The sequence below is a fragment of the Misgurnus anguillicaudatus genome, chromosome 14 (genome assembly GCF_027580225.2).
Source record: "Misgurnus anguillicaudatus chromosome 14, ASM2758022v2, whole genome shotgun sequence".
In the NCBI taxonomy this organism is placed as follows: Eukaryota; Metazoa; Chordata; class Actinopteri; order Cypriniformes; family Cobitidae; genus Misgurnus; species Misgurnus anguillicaudatus.
This window is the reverse complement of record NC_073350.2, coordinates 33,708,947-33,725,431: the sequence shown is the minus strand read 5'-3', so window position 1 is coordinate 33,725,431 and position 16,485 is coordinate 33,708,947. Positions and strand designations below refer to the sequence as shown.

Here is a 16,485-nt window from a genome sequence, read left to right as displayed (position 1 = left end):
AAAGACACGTTCAAGGCAGTGTATGTGTTTAAAACACTGTCAGTTTCTTAATTTGTAAGTTAACATTATATGCAGTGACTGTTTTTCTTTTGCTTTCTTCGTCTTTGTAGGCTACATAAAGGACATTTCTTATTCCTTCAGCCCCTGGTTGCAGACTCTGGAATCCTCTCTGCTCAGCAGTTATTGAAGTGAGGAGAAGGTACATCTCCATGGCAACCAGGTAAGGTTCTCATCCATTCATTCTTTATTTATTTATTTGCCCATCCATCAGTGTTTGCATTTGTTTAACCTTCTATAATCTCCCAAAACATTACCGTATGAGTTTCTGGAGATGCGGCGTGTTTGCATTATGGGGCAGTAATATCATACCAATATCATTGGTTTATATGGAAGCATGTCATCTGTTGCCACAGCAACCACTTACTATTCTCCCTGGAGTGCACATAGAAATCACATGTTAAATTCACATACAAAATGCTGACGCAAAAGTAGGACACATGCAACGAAATTGCACTCATACCAGACAGGTGTGCAGGCCAAATGCACAGATTGCATTGTTATTGATCACAAGTAATAAACAAGGTGTAAACTGCAATAAAAAAACCCTCAGTAACACAAAAGACACATGAAAAAATACAAGTATACTTTAGTATTTACTAGTGAATTGTCGTATGCTGTAGTATGTTATTGCAATTAATTGCATTCTGTAGTATTAACTATATACATTGATAAATTACCGTAAATACTGTAGTCAGGAAATTTTACTAAAGTTTGCTATTGTAAATACTAAAGTATACCACAGTACGTTTGCATGTGAGTTTTTTTATTAGTATTAGTTCATTTTATTAGTTATGCGACAAAACAATTACATCATTAATTTTGACTAGTTATGCCTATCTATGCTCCACAGAGGTAGAGCACTGAGTTAGCAGTGCTGAATGTCATGCGTTCGAACCCAGAAATAACGCACATATTGAAAAATTATTTTATAAAATGTACACTGCAAAAAATGATTTTCAAGAAAAAAAATTCTTAGTATTTAAAAATTCTTAAATTAAGATGCTTTTTCTTGATGAGCAAAACGACCCAAGAAAATAAGTCTAGTTTTTGGACCAAGGATATCAAATTTAAGTGATTTTGTGCATAAAACAAGCAAAAAAATCTGGCAATGGGGTAAGAAAAAGCACTAAATTCAAGAAAATTCAAGACAAATTTGCTTACCCCATTGGCAGATTTTTTTTGCTTGTTTTTTTATTTTTTTTATATTTTTACTGAAAATAAGACAAAAATACTAAGAAAATGTTTTCTTGAAATTTTTTTTTTGCAGTGTATATTTTGTAATGCACTGCAAGTTGCTGTAGAATAAAGTGTCTGCCAACTGTGTAAATGATTATTTTCTAAAAAGAGTTTAATGTTGAACAAAAATATATATTTAATTTAAAGTGACCTAATTCAACTTATTTATCCTGTATTCTCAAAAATATCCTCTGTTTAATTCTGTTGTACTGCTCTTTAGCATGTAAATGTGTCCTTTTACGATGCTTTAAAACTGATTAAATGTCCAGAGTAAAAATGTTGACATCCTCAGCATATAGGAAAAATCTTTTTCATTACAATCCACGTAGAAATGTTCAAGTCTTCTATGCAAGGACAATAAATACACACAAGAGGGCAGTATGACACTTTTAATCCACATCATTAAGCTAATTTTGTATAACATGTGTTTCATAATGGAAGAGGCAATTCTGTGCATACAGAGCTCACTGTGATCCTTTTGAGATTTTGCAATACAGTGACCCCAAAAAGTACTTAAACACTTTAAAATGTATGAATGACATTGCTCCAGATCATCTTAATCCTGGTGACCCACAGTATACTGCACATTTTGTCGGTGTCCCGTATCTGAGACATCCACTTCAATTTATGCATGTCCCTACTAACAATACGTTTGAATCACAATACTTACTTTGTGTACATAAAACACTTTGTGTTATGTGAGAAAGACTTATAAAATGTGCAGTCTAGAATTTCAAGTGACATCTATTTTAAAATAAATCAAAAGGACAATTTTTAAACAAAACATTTTGCGTAATGTATGAGGAGCTCAGATGCAAAAGCAGCTAAACGCCACCTCCATAACAATGAGACAAAGAATGCTCTTGGCACATATTATACATACTTTCACTTTAAATCTGCTTAATCCCGGCCTCAGGCCATTCAGAAATATCGGTTTGTTGGTAAAACCCATTAAGAGTCTGATAAAAAAAGCTTATTTACAACACTGTAAACATTTTCTGTAGTTATGCAACTGTAGATTTAAATTTTGTTTATGTTATTAAATTAAATTTTTTTCCCTTCAGATTTGGTTTCCCAGAATGCTTTGCATGAGGCTGTTATTTTAGTTTTATTCTGTAAAGACAAAGACTTATGTTAATGTGTAATGTTCATTCAACTTTGAACAAACTGTTGTCAGTAAAAACATCAATTTATATCTACAGTAAGTTACTGGACATCATACAGCTGCCAGTAATACTGTAATTTCTACAGTGAAAAAATGTCAGATGCACTTAAAGGGTTTGGTATTTGTTTGACATTTATAACCTCTATAATTTAATCTCCAGGTAGGCCTCGATATACACTTTCATTATTTTTCTTATAAAAATTATCATTTTGAAGATTTAATTACTTAAAGATTTTATCTTATGTGTGGAAGTAAGATACAGTTTTTACCTTCATTACCATTTAAGGATTCTTTATACCATTCTCTTCAAAAGCATTAGCATTGAATATATTTCTGCATTAAAATGCCCTCTGGCTGATTGAAATGTTTCACAGTGAAATGTCTTTGTACTAATTTAAATAAGTTGCTATGGGGGGTGTTGAAGCTCTGCAGTCCCTAATTTTTTTTAGCCATTTCTTCTTGTTAGTTTTAAAGACCCACTGCGAGCTTTGGAGTTTGCTGCAGATAAAAAAAAGTTGCTTTGTGTAAATGTTGGAGAATGTTTTTAGGAAGGACCATGAAATCCAGTTTCTTTCAAGATTAAAGAAAAAGCAAATAAATTATAAATTTTTAGAAGCTTAGTACGATTTGCTATTCAAATACCACATCGTTGATCATTTATGCTCAATCCACAAAAACACGTTTGTGTATTCGTAAGATTAATTTGAAATATTAGACATGTGATATATCTGTCGGAAATCTGTGTAAGGGTCATAATTCACCACTAAAGCACAGGAAAGAAAGAAATTACATTTTGCTTGAAGAAAATGAAGCCTATTTTTAGGATCATTAATTTTTGCATGTTTTCGTGACAGTTAAACACCTCCAGCTCCACCCTCCTAATGTTTCTCATTACCAGAAACCAAAAACAAAAATGCCTTTATTCTTAAAGTGAAAGTTTCCAGAAGTATGTTTAATGCAATGCAACATAAAAGTAATGACAATCTAATGAGAATCACCATGGAGAATAATTCGATTTGCAAATCACCTTCAAAATAAAATGTATAGGTCATTATGGGAATCTGGGTTTGGGAGCAAAGTTTGCATCACAATGCAAAAAATCTGCTCCCAAAAATAGACTTGCACGATATGCTTTTTACACGGCTGTTCATGGCATTGTTGCAAATTCTTTATTTAGTGTCAAACTCCTGCTCTTATATTTTTTGTCTTCAATGTAAGATGGAAAGGCATGTCTTTAATATGACGCCTGTTATTTATCATATTAATTGACTAAATGCCTAAAAGTCAAACAAAGATTATATTTTTTAATAGATTATAATCCATTCATACAGTGCAAAAAAATGTCTACTTAGTATGTTTGTCTTGTTTTTTACAAATATCTAAACATTCTTAAATCAAGATGCATTTTCTTGATGAGCAAATAATAGTTTTTAAACAAAAAATATACAATTAAAAAAATCTGCCAATGTGGTAAAACAAGTCTTCTTTAATTTTTCTTGAATTAAGTCTTTAAGAAAAAGTAAACTTTTTCAAGATTTTTTTCTTTTTGCTTGTTTTAAGATCAGATTTACTTAAATTTGATATTTAGTCTAAAAACTATAGACTTATTTTCTCAGGTCATTTTGCTCATCAAGAAAATACATTTTGATTATTTGATAACTTTACTGAAAACGAGACAAAAATACTTAACAAAAAGTCAGTGTGTAGACTATAAAATTTGCAATAATACCATATTCTATGTAAATGTTTTTAAAATGGTCCCATTTTCTGTTTTTTTTCTTCATATTTTGAACTTGATGTAATATTTAAGAAAACTTGTTTTCTTAGCTCTCTTAATTAGACATAATGAGATTCATCATTGAAAGAAGTAATGTGATATACATCAAAAAACTATTTACCGACATTATTACTGTTTCCCGCTGTCCTCTCGCTGTGTCTGCTCTCATTTTTCTGCAGGGTTCCTGTCTAAGACGAGTCTGCCTAAGATTGTAAATAAGTATGCTCTCAAATTCCCCCAGACTGAGTTCTCGCGCGTGTTTGTGTGTAAAGCGGCTACAGTGAGCTAAAATCTATTTGAATAAACCACCCGCGGCATTGACTGAAGTGTGATATCAAAGATTCGGTTATGGGACACCATTGCATCTGGATTTCAGTCTGTTTGAGGATAGAGAAACTGGCCAAAACCTTCCCAAACTGGGAGGTTTTTAAAACACCTGCTAATAACCTGCACTCACATGTTTACCTGCTAAATAACACGACATCATCTTTTTTTTATAAAATCTTTGCTTATAGAGCAAAACTTTCCAAACTGTAAGAAGTCTTACTTATTGATATCCATTTACATTTTTGCATTTTGCAGACACTTTAATTCAGTGCATTGCAAGTATGAATTTTTTTAATCACGTTCAAACCCGTTACCTTTTGCGCTGCTAACGCAAAAACTGAGCTATATACAGGAGCACATATTTACTACATTGAACTGGCAACAAGCAAAAAACTATGCCAATAAGCTAAGAAAAAAAATCTTGAACCTTTTTCTTAAACTATTAATTCAAGAAAAATTCAAGAAACCCCATTGGCAGATTTTTTGGATTGTTTTAAGCATAAATTCACTTAAATTGTATATTTTTTTGTCTAAAGACTAGACTTATTTTTGTTTAGGCCATTCTGCTTAATAATAAATTACATATTGTTTTAAGAATTTTTAAGCACAAGAAAAAATACTTAGTAAGAAAGGCATTTTTTGCAGTGTACTGCAATTTTCAAAATTATTAAAAAAAAAAAAAATCTTAGTATTTTTGTCTTGTTTTCAGTAAAAATATCTAAAAATTCTTAAATTAAGATGCTTTTTCTTGATGGCAAAATGACCTAAGAAAATAAATTTTTAGACCATAAATATCAAATTTAAGTGATTTTGCATAAAACAAGCAAAAAATTCTGCCAATGGGGTATTTTTCTTGAAATAAGTGTTTAAGAAAAATGTTTAAGATTTTTTTGCTTACCCCATTGGCAGATTTTTTTGCTTGTTTTAAGCACAAATTCACTTACATTTTATATTCTAGACTTATTTTCTTAGGTCATTTTGCTCATCAAGAAAATGCATTTTGATTTAAAACATTTTAAATATTTCTACTGAAAACAAGACAAAAATACTAAGTAAGAAAGTCATTTTTTTGCAGTGCATTTACTTGCCCTCATGTCATAACAAAAAGAAATCCTGCAAATGTTTTCATTCAGATTTCTCAAACTGTTTAATCCAAAGAGATTTAAAGTGTGCAAGGTCTACATTTTATCAGCATGCGTGTTTCTTGGGAATCAAACCCATAACCTTTGCGCTTGAGCTACATGAATATCTTCCTACTGTTGAATGTTTCATACAGCACACAGTGACCAGGGACTTGTCAAGCTTTAAAAATGACATATAGCAAGCGTAAGAGCAGTCTATATGGAAAACGCTTTATAATTCTTTCTGAAATATCAAGTTTTGGGAACATATCAGTATTTTTCCCAGTAGGATATGGGATAAGACAATACGTCTATATGGGTATGGTCTGATATGACCCTCATTCTTTGCCACAGAAGCTTTGCCAGCAATATACACTGAGGTCAGACGTAAGTTTTCCAACCCATATACATATTGTGCATATGAGGCTTTGACTTGCATGTAAACATTTATTTAAAGGGGGGGGGGTAACGCTATTTAACTCTTTCGCTGCCATTGACAAGATATCTCGTCAATCAAGAGAAAACGCTTCCCTGCCAATGACGAGTATTTCCGTCTTTCCGCAATATCGCTATTATCCACCAGGTAACTTTTTAAACCCGGAAGTGGCAAGCGGCTGCATGTCCATGTCTGTTTTAAAGATCGCTCTGAATGGGATCTCTATGAAAAGTCTGTCACAAAAATGGAATTATCTCTGCTTTTTGCTCAAAATGTGGTGTTTTTGCAGAAACCTACTCATATTCAAGAGCTGATTATAAAAGAAGTACTGAAGGTAGGATGAAAAGCTTTTTTTGTTTGAAAGCAGAGGGTCTGTTCTTTCATTTGGTATATTGTATATTTATATATTTAAACTTTTGTGAAAATCATGAAAAACGCTGGCTGGCAACTTTTTAAAAAAATGCTGGCGGCGAAAGAGTTAATGCACTCCGACTTATTAACACAACTTAAGAGTTGGTTTTCTTATGCTAGGCAATGTGTCAAAAAAGCAGTTAGATGTGTGACAGACAATTTCTGTGCCGAATGCACTTCGCCAGGTTTTTGGAAAGTTTTTTTTTTAACATGGGCACGTTACTTTCTTATTTTTGTCTTGTTTTCAGTAGAAATATCTAAAAATTCTTAAATGAAGATGCTTTTTCTCAATGAGCAAAATGACCTAAGAAAATAAGTCTAGTTTATAGACAAAAAATATACAATTTAAGTGAATTTGTGCTTAAAACAAGCAAAAATTTCTGCCAATGGGGTAAGAAAAAAGTTTTTTTTTCTTAAACACTTAATTCAAGCAAAATGTTCACCCCCACTTAAGCCTGATTAGTTTATCTGGGGTAGCAGCCGCATTTGCGTGTGTTTGTTTAACCCTGAATTTCATTGAAAGGTCGCAGTAAAGGGGGTCACGCACCAGATGAGAAGAACCGCGCTGCCATGAATCTAAAAGCAGAACACATTATTTCCTGTGAATGTACGCACACCGGCGGCGCTTGGCGATGTCTGTCCGCTGTGACTCTGGATACTTCTCAAATCCCTGTTCTGCCACAAAGCGCCACTTACATTAAAGGTATAGCGGAGGTTTTTCTCGAATTTTCGAAAATAACCGCCTTCTTCACTTTTTAAAAAAATGCAATTGCACAACACTCCTGATTGACAACTAGGAGGACCAATAGTCTTGATGATCCACCCGGAAACAGAAAATCCTCCGCAATACCTTTAAATAACATCAGTAAGCGATTAACATTGGCTGCTATTGTATATTTTGCATTTTGAAGTAGATGCTATCTGACTAGCTCCCACTATTTATTGTGCACTTCCAGTGTACCATACCTCCGAGTGTCCTAGACGCGACACGTCCCTGCGCTTCTCGTCCAATGTGCGACCCCCCCTTAAAGGGACTGTAAGTAGGATTTTAAGTGATTTATTAATCAAAATCAATGTCCTCGTTGGTGTCAAATGACCTCTGCCAGAGATCTGTCTTTTCTTTGTAAACTTAAAATTTCTTCTCTTTATTTACATTGAATGGATAAGTCCAAGGAGGCTTCCATGTCGTTCCGCCGTATTGATAAACTATTATAGCAGAGAGGGACAAACCTACCAACACGTTTCCACAACGTGTTTTCATTCAGAACACGTGAACTAGCTGAAACGGACAAGGAGATCAGTGAGTACATAACGCCTACCGTAGTTGCAACACGCATTTGGAAAGGCGAGGCGCTAGAGAGCACTATTCTTTTGAATGCAAAATACAATTTCACCACTAGATGGGGTAAATCCTACTTATTGCCCCTTCAAGACTGTGTCTCTGTGAAATTGGCATGTAAGTGCATATAATGTAAATGACACGAACATGTAGTGAATCATAACTTATCCAGTGTTGCTTGTTCGTGACTCGCTCCTCCCGCTGGACGCCTCCGGGATCTCACACTTTTCCGGAAGCAATCTCTGGAGCTGATCTGTCTTTTATAAATCTGATATGTAGAGATATGAAGAATGTAATACTACTCTATAGGTACTCAAGTTTAACATGAAATTACCAGAAACAGCATGTTTACTGGGATTCTTCCCCAAAATTTAGTTCAGTATCGCCCAGCCATATCCTGGAGCCATTCTATAGCTTTATGTGAGGAAACACTAAAATGTAAGTCATCATTTGCTGAAAATCCTTTCATTCTCATTTGCTTCTCCAAGCACGTATTTAAGTTGACACAGACAAAGTAAGACGCTCAATGACGTCGAATGCCATGCATTCATTTGTTTTCTGACTCTTTTAAATGTGAGCAAATACAGAAAGAATTTTAAATTTTTCTTTAAGCGAGTTAAAACCCCGGGGACCATGCCAATTTGTAATGACATGACCTATTCCCAACTTAACAGACTATCCAGAGGACATACATTTTAAGGTTTCCCAGTGCACAGAATGGAAATCACATGATTATGAACCATTCCCTTGACAAAGCAAATGAGCGGCAGATATGTTCATGAAAGTAAACAGAGATGGTGAATCTTCTCATAAGACACACATGTTTGATGTTCCCCATTCAAATCGCTAATGTGACATGTCAGCTTTGGGCATGACGTGTGTTTGCTCTCACACAGTACTTAGCAGGTCATTCAGAACTTATCCAAAAGCTTGCGTGATGCCGTACATGTGACCCGCTGATAAATTTTTAAAATCTAGCTTGTTTTTTCCCATCCTCAGTGGTGCAGACACGTTGAAAAGCTGTCGTCTCTTCTGGTGTCTGCAGAGGAGGATCAAAGCAAAACTCGCAGCCAGAGAGAGAGAGAGATTTTGGGGTGAACTAGAGGACGCCGTCTTTGTAGCAAACCAGGGTAACCCAGTTGCCGCTGCATTGAAGGCAGTATATTTCTCTGTAAACATATTCAATTAAGACATCAAACTTCAAACCGTACGATGAAAAAGAATGTCAATGAGAGAAAAGAGGGTTTGGGGTCATACTGAGCGCTTCTGCGTCTGTTCTCGGATTCAAAAGCAGACTTCTTTTGATGAAATAATCATCGCTTGGTAGAAGTGCAAGTTGTGGTCGAGACGCGCACGGAGATGCAGCTGAAATTTAATGAGTTGGGGAAAAGTGCTGACATTTTTGAGACCTCTAGAAAACATGGGGTGCTCATGCTGTGATCTGCATTTACAGCATCCTTTTTGTTTCAAACACAAAATAATCTTTAGTGCACGACCAATGCAATGCCTGTATTAGCAGAATGACACCCATGTGCTAATTACGGATGAAAAACTGGTACGCATAAAGGGTGACAAAGATCAATTATTGCACTGTTCTCAAAACAGTTTACATCAGCACGGGTTTCTGCACTAGACGCCGTGCTAGCCTACGGCCGAGTACGAACGAAACTCACTGCAACACTTGCTCGCCCTCCCCACATCTCTCTCTCTCTTTCTGTCCGCTAGAGAATGATAGAGATGTTTGCTGTTTGACATAATAGTATTTGACATCTTAGTTCTCTGAAAGATGAGCGAGATGAAGTGTGTCATTGCAGTCTGCAACACAAGAGGTCGCTGTAGAGTCTGCCTTTAAGGATGAATGTGATGGGAAACATATAAGACTGCGTTTCCCTGCACTGCTACTCGAGGTTTGCCATCAACAGCGTATGCGATCCATTCAAAGACAATTACAAATGCAGCATGCATTTACTTACTGGTTATTCTTATAGGTGAAGTGGGGATTTTAATGGTAATATTTTTCTCCCATTCCAGTATATTGTAATCATTTGTGATCCATCCTTAGGGTGATTTTCAAACATTTTTAGTGGTGTGAATTTCTATTCATTGTACATACAGATGAGTATGAAGTAGACCTCAGCCATACAATGTATTTTTGTGCAATAGTCATTGAATCTTTACTGATCTTTATTGGCTATATTTTTATTTATGCATGTTGCAGACATTTTTATCCAAAATGACTTGCAGTGCATTGCAAGCTATACAGTTTTTATCAGTATGTGGGTTCAAACCCATGATCTTTTGCACCACTAACACAATGCTCTACCATTGAGCCATACATGAGCCCTAAATAGGGTTCTGAAATACATGCACATGCACAAAATTTTGTCAATCCAAATTATTTTAATCCACTTGCAGGTTACGACAATTCAGTTTACATGCACTGTAAACATTGCAATCTGATTAAAATGTTTATTTACATGTACACTCTATTTAATCCAAACCAAACGTCTGTGCAAGTGCACAGCCAGGGTTGCCAAATTTGCATATAAACCAGCACAATGGACATTCAAAATGAACCCAAATGCATCCCAATGACTATTCAGAACCTCACTCTTTAAACCACAGAATAAAACGTTTAAAGGGGACATTTCACAAGACTTTTTTTAAGATGTAAAATAAACCTTTGGTGTCCCCAGAGTACATATGTGAAGTTTTAGATGATTATAAACCACAGATAATTTATTATAACATGTTAAAATTGCCACTTTGTAGGTGTGTGCAAAAATGTGCTGTTTTGGGTGTGTCCTTTAAAATGCAAATGAGGTGATGCAAACACTGATCGCCATAATGGTGGTTTGTTGTATTTGAAGTTCAATTGTGCTGTCAATTATTTTCTCTAGTACAGATTAAGGGGCGGTATTATTATAATAAGACATGATAATAATCTGACATCACAAGGGGAGCCAAATTTCAATGAGATATTTTTCACATGCTTGCAAAGAATGGTTTACCAAAACTAAGTTACTGGGTTGATCTTATTTACATTTTCTAGGTTGATAGATGCAAAAGGGACCCAATTATAGCACTTAAACATGAAAAAGTCAGATTTTCATGATATGTCCCCCTTTAAAAAAGCTGAGGACTTGGCAACGCAGCGCACAGCATCTGTCATCGAGTTCACGCTTTCCCTTTGTTAAAAAAGTACAAAGTCAAAGTTGAGTTAGACAAAGTTGTTCTTAAGAAGTTTCCAGATATAGTTAAATAATTATTTTTTCGAAAGGCACAACGCTACGTTTATTGCTTTATGTAATGTTACGAAAGACATGAACGCTGCAGAATGGACAGCGCGTGACCCCATTACCTTAATAATGAGTGTTGCCATTGCCTTGCATGTTTCTGTGACGTGAGTCATGTGATGCGTAAATAACAGAGTAAATATAAGACGTGAACTTAAGCACAATTCTTCTGCGCATGTGCACGAGAAAAAAACTACGATTCATGCATTGACATGCATACTTTCTCTTGATGATCGGATCACAGATCGGAGTACACCACCCCTTTCAATACGATCAAAATATTATCAATTCCCGGAAATTGGATGATTATTTAAAAACAGCTGAATCGAACAGAAATGCTGTTTTTTGTATGCTCTGCACATTTAGGATTTCATGACATATTCATTTAATACAAGGAGCTAAAAGCAAAATCTGTATTAGCAAATGTCATTCTAAGCAGTCGAATTCTGGTATCAGCATAGAAATTTGTGCACCCCTACTATTAAGATATGAAGCATTAACACTATACATTTAGGTAATATAATGCTGTTCAGCACTTTCCCAAATCATATGTTGCATATATCACAAGTTTTTTAAAAGCAGTTTAGCTTTAAAAGCGTTATTCTTCACAGTTTTGTGTACTCTTAGGATCTTTCTGAAAAAAAAAACAACTGTCTAAAATAATTCCTCTGTCTCTTTTTTAAGTTTTTGTCTGTCCTTCACAGAACTTGAACAAATGCATTTTTCGTGCAGTATTTGACCTTGAAGTTTTTTTGCTTTGTAGAGTATGGATTGTAGGCGAGAGCTGTTTGTCAGATCGGCAGACAGAGGTGTAGCCTTTTACTGTCTGTATCGATCGGGTTTCGTGCGCTGCCGTGGATCTATAACACGTTTCAATCGCAGCTGTGCCACCATCTTCACGCACAGCAAGCTGAGGACCAACAGACACAACACACAAGCTGAGAGGTTCACGGTTATACGCTGCATTCAAACCTTAAGCTTTGATTGTTTCTTTTCTTAAGTGTTGTGAAATGACTGCGTTTAATACTCATCATTGAAACGTTCATCAACACAGACAACGTGATCTCATGAGAATACGAGTGTGTTTTTACGTTAGGTGTACATAAATTTTAATACACACTAAAAACGTATTCTATCGTGTTGAATTTTTTATGTATTAACAGCTTTACAGACGCTCAAATTTGTACGTATTCCTATTCGTAAATATTTTTAGATGGCGTTTTTTACTCATATTAATGACTAGTAGAATGTTTACCACCACGCAAACCACGCAATTCAAAATAAAATAAATCCAGTTTATATATGTCTAACTTAATTCTGTACTCAATATGACCATTGTGCAATTTAAATAAAAGACCTTAGACAATGTTGGGGCCCCCAGGTCTTTGGACTTTGCTTAGGGCCCCAAAATGATAAACATGCCACTGTTAATGACATGGTTTTGGTTGTAATTTCTAACTTATTTATTTAAGACAGTTTACTCATTTACCTAATGAAATTTACAACACTTTAAAACTTTAAAATGAATAACATTTCTGTAACCATTTAACAATTTTGTAATATTTTGTTTGTTTTTCAGGACACACAAAAGGCGTTTTCTCCTATGCAACAATAATTACACCAAAACACAACATAAATTAACAAAGGTTGTACGTTTTATTCATTCGTTGTAATCCACATCTTTTACAATTGCGAGGAACAGATCCAAATTCAGCCCTTTATCCAGCGATCTTGATCTCTTGAATTCAAATATTGCACCTCAAGAAGCTTTATGACACATTGCTTTACGATAATATGAAACGCTCATTGGTTCTTGCGTGCTACGTCACAGATTTGCGACATTATTTTTTTGTGTTTTTGGTTTTGTTTTAAGTAAAAATTTCAAAAAATTCTTACATTAAGATGCTTTTTCTTGATGAGCAAAACGACCCAAGAAAATAAGGCTAGTTTTTAGACCAAAAATATCAAATTTTAGTGATTTTGTGCATAAAACAAGCAAAAAAATTGCCAATGGGGTAAGCAAAAAATCTTGAAAATTTTTCTTAAACACTAAATTCAAGAAAAAATTGCTTACCTCATTGCCAGATTTTTTTTTATACACAAAATCATTTTCTTGAACAATTCTAAAAACTAGACTTATTTTCTTAGGTCGTTTTGCTCATCAAGAAAAAGCATCTTAATTTAAGAATTTTTTGATATTTTTAACAGGGCCGGGACTTTAACACGTTAATTAAGATTAATTAATTACACAAAAAAAAAAACGCATTAAACATTTTTAACGCATTTTAATCACACTTATTTTTGCACCGCGGAACATTTCTCATTGGATGAGTTTCGGCGGACCGAATATACTGGAGCATCAACTAGCGTTCATCATGACTTCAGACAACAACAAACCACAATGAACATGAACATGAACGAAGAAGCTGATGAGATCGCTTTGGTTGGCCCCGTGGATGGGATTTTTTTTAAATAAAAAACTAACGGATGGACACGGTAATAAGAGCATGGTTGTGTGTAAGCTATGCAACAAGGAATTTGCATATCACCGCAGCACATCGAGCCTCAAGTATCATCTCAATGCAAAACATATAGCAGCTAGCGTGGACGTTAGCCCGACTTCGGGTACAACGACTTGGTTGAACAAAAATAAACAATATTTTGTTGCTTAAGCTTATGTATTCAGTCATTATTCATGGTATACTAAAAATCAATGTGAAAAAATAACTTCTCAATGTTCTCAGGTCAAATATTTATGTGATTAAAATGTGATCAATTTCGATTAATTAATTACAAAGCCTCTAATTAATTAGATACATTTTTTTAATCAAGTCCCGGCCCTAATTTTTACTGAAAACAAGACAAAAATATTTTTTTTTCTTGAAAATCATTTTTTGCAGTGTACTTTTAAAATTTGAAATGCGCGCCTTAACAGCGAGAAGGTCCACGGCTGCAGCACATTGTCATTTTAACTATATTGGTTCTGCTTTTGAATTTTTTTCACATTGGTTACACTTTTATTTCTAACAGTACGTGATTTCAATAAACTTTGTTTGGGTAGGACAATATGTGTGCTTTTGGGTTTAGGGTACGGTTTGTGGTAGGCTTACGGTGGTAACATCGATAGGCCTGTCAAAATAGCTACTTTTCATAGGTCGGTTATTTGCACCGGATATAATGCAGATAGTCGATGGTATTATCTTTTTAGACCACTTGATGTCACTGATTATATATGACAATAAAATAGCATAATAACGCAAGTACATCCTTTTTAAGGATACAACTCAGATTTTTAAGAATATTAAAATAATAAATATAAAATATTAATATAAATTTAAATGTAAGAAAAAATATATTCTAAATATTTAAAACATAAATACATTATATATTATAAAATATGCATTTCAATTTATCATTCATTTATCATGTGATAAGTTGATATAGTCATTATCGGGACAAGCCTAAACATCAATAAAATGGTTAAAGGGAAATTATAGCAATCTTTATGTTATGAAGGATTTGTAAATGTTTTACGTTTTGCAACTGTAAAAACATATTAATGCTACTATTAAATGTTGCTATTATGTTTATATTGTACGCTTCAGCATCCATTTAAACGAAAGTATGATTTGTGTTTTTGAAAGTTACGTATTCATACTACGTATGGTGATGATGGTGAATAATTTGTGACAGCATTTTTATTCTGGGGTGAACTTTACTTTTAAATAAACCTCAGCCATACAGTATATCTTTGTGTAATGGCCATTGATTCTTCATCGATCATGTTGACTAACTAGGGTTCCCTTGAAGAAATGACCAGAAGGACCTCTAATTATCAATGACTTCCACCACTAAATCTAATCCAGTCGCACTACTTCCCCTTCACGAGACGCCTCTTCTTATCAGGTCGAGGTTAAACAGCACGAAATGAAAAAAGTGTAATCGAAAGGGAGTAAAGGATAAATGAAGATACTCTGGTTAAATGTCAACCTGCGTCTCCAGATAAATAAATGGATGAATTTCCATGTGGGTGGTGTCACCTCTCTTCTCAATTAATTGCTTTTTCTAGGTTTAAATAAGTTGGAAATACAAGAAGTCGATCAGGGATTTAAAAGAAGTGCTCACGAAACATCAAACTGAGCAATTTGTTTGCCTTAACAATTAATTTGTCATTATGCCTGTCATTGAGATTGCATAGGTTTCTTCTCTTGACTTTAGAGAATTGAAACAAATTAAAATTAACGTGTATAATACGCTGACAAGGTGCATTTTTAATGTGCCATTACCTCCCCGCCATTTCCTGTAAACATTAACTCTGGGATTAATTCAATTATGTCAAGTGCTTCAAAAAACAGCAGTCCTACACAATATGCCACGTTCGTCACAATAAAGTGTTGTTTTCCATTCATGCGTCAGCTAATCTGCCAATATAAGGAGGAAGACGCTTCAATCCTCAACTTAACAGGCAGAGTATTGGATATATAGAGGTGATTAGAGGTCATGTGATGTCACTGTCAGCAAGCCAATGACCTCTGTCACAGCGTCTGCCATTTAAATGTCAAAATGCGCATTCGTGTCGGACGGCCATCATCTCTCGCTCGCACCCATTTGCATTTCACAGAGTCCCTCGCTGTCAGTAAAAAGCGGCCCGTCAGCCCGCGTCTGTCACCGCAGTGGGCATCTCTTCAGACGTCGCCGGCACATGTGTGCTTCAGCCAGATGCTAATTCGACGCAATTAAAAACGATATTACACGCAGTTTCGCAATCTGATCTTGATGAGATGGAGATGCTAAATATAAACTGGAGTAAGTGGGATGTTGTCACATCAGAGAGTGAGCGATGTTTGCCCTTCTTGATGGCACGCAGAGATATTTGAGTCTGAAATTAGTATCTTTAAAGTATTGCATTTGAAAAATATCTCATGTGGGCCGTGGGCTTCCTGCTTGGAAAACAGATTGCAGACACTAAAAAAAAAAATCAATACCTGGGACATTAAGGAGTGCACTTGAAGATGAAGAAAGAAAAGAACGTTAAAGATTACTGTAATGAGAATCTAAAGAGAATCATCATGGAGAAATTATGTTTTTTGAGAAAAACATTCCAGGATTTTTCTCATTTTAATGGACTTTAATGGACCCCAACACGTAACAGTTTTAATGCAGTTTAAAATTGCAGTTTCAAGGACTCTAAACAATCCCAAACGATGCATAAGGGTCTTATCGAGCGAAATGATTGTCATTTTTGTAAAGAAAAATAAAAGTATGCACTTTTAAACCACAACTTCTCGTCTCCTCTGGTCCTGTGACGCTCCAGCAA

The 16,485-nt window shown here is 34.8% G+C and overlaps 1 long non-coding RNA gene across 3 annotated transcripts in view; it reads left to right on the top strand.

Annotated features, from left to right (window-relative positions):
* The window catches only part of LOC129427578 (uncharacterized), a 35,145-nt gene that overhangs the window by 524 nt on the left and 18,136 nt on the right, over window positions 1-16,485 (top strand). The window contains exons 3-4 of one of the 3 annotated variants that reach the window (XR_008638684.2): window positions 111-220; window positions 11,932-12,306. This is a non-coding gene — a long non-coding RNA (uncharacterized lncRNA). Of the gene's footprint in view, window positions 1-110; window positions 221-8,871; window positions 9,253-11,931; window positions 12,307-16,485 lie in introns of those variants that run through there. The other 2 variants (XR_008638685.2, XR_008638683.2) reach the window with 2 other exon arrangements.